This window comes from Calidris pugnax, unplaced genomic scaffold (genome assembly GCF_001431845.1).
Source record: "Calidris pugnax isolate Ruff unplaced genomic scaffold, ASM143184v1 scaffold402, whole genome shotgun sequence".
Classification (NCBI taxonomy): domain Eukaryota; kingdom Metazoa; phylum Chordata; class Aves; order Charadriiformes; family Scolopacidae; genus Calidris; species Calidris pugnax.
In genome coordinates this window covers 175,120-175,779 of record NW_015091205.1, presented here as the reverse complement: position 1 = coordinate 175,779, position 660 = coordinate 175,120, and the positions used below count along the sequence as shown (strand labels likewise).

Genomic DNA, 660 nt, shown 5'->3' with positions numbered 1-660 from the left:
TTGGGGCGGGTTTTGTCCCCTGGCCGGTTCCCCCGGATCGGGCCCCGCGATCCCCCGGGGGGGGGGGGGGGGGGGGACACACACGGGCTGCGGTTCTTCGCGGCGGCCGCCAGGGGGCGTGCGGGACCGGGGAGCGGTGCTTGCCTGTGAGACTTCTCTCGGGGGATGGACATGGATGTTTGCTGGGAGGCAGCACATTCCTCTCCCTGCCTGGAGCAGTGGTGGCTGGAAACTGAGTTTGATCCCCCACTGGTGGACCCCTAAAACCTCATCCCCCCCATCACTTTCATAGAACCATAGAAAGGTTTGGGTTGGAAGGGACCTTAAAGCCCACCCAGTGCCACCCCCTGCCCTGGGCAGGGACACCTCCCACCAGCCCAGGTTGCTCCAAGCCCCCTCCAACCTGCCCTTGAACCCCTCCAGGGATGGGGCAGCCACAGCTTCTCGGGGCAACCTGGGCCAGGCTCTCACCACCCTCAGAGTCGTCAATTTCTCCCTAAATTTCCCCTTTTTCAGCTTAAAACCCTTCCCCATGGTCCCATGGCTCCCCTTCCTGATCCCTGCTCCCTCCCCAGCTTTCCTGGAGCCCCTTGAGGGACTGGAAGGGGCTCCCACCCCTTGAAATTTGCGGTGCCCACTTTATCTACGGGGGAGAAGAAG

The 660-nt window shown here is 63.2% G+C and overlaps 1 protein-coding gene across 2 annotated transcripts in view; it reads left to right on the top strand.

Moving 5' to 3' along the window:
• Positions 1–660, top strand: part of PHACTR4 (phosphatase and actin regulator 4) — an 82,991-nt gene that overhangs the window by 36,127 nt on the left and 46,204 nt on the right. The gene's annotated exons all lie outside the window — the stretch shown is intronic.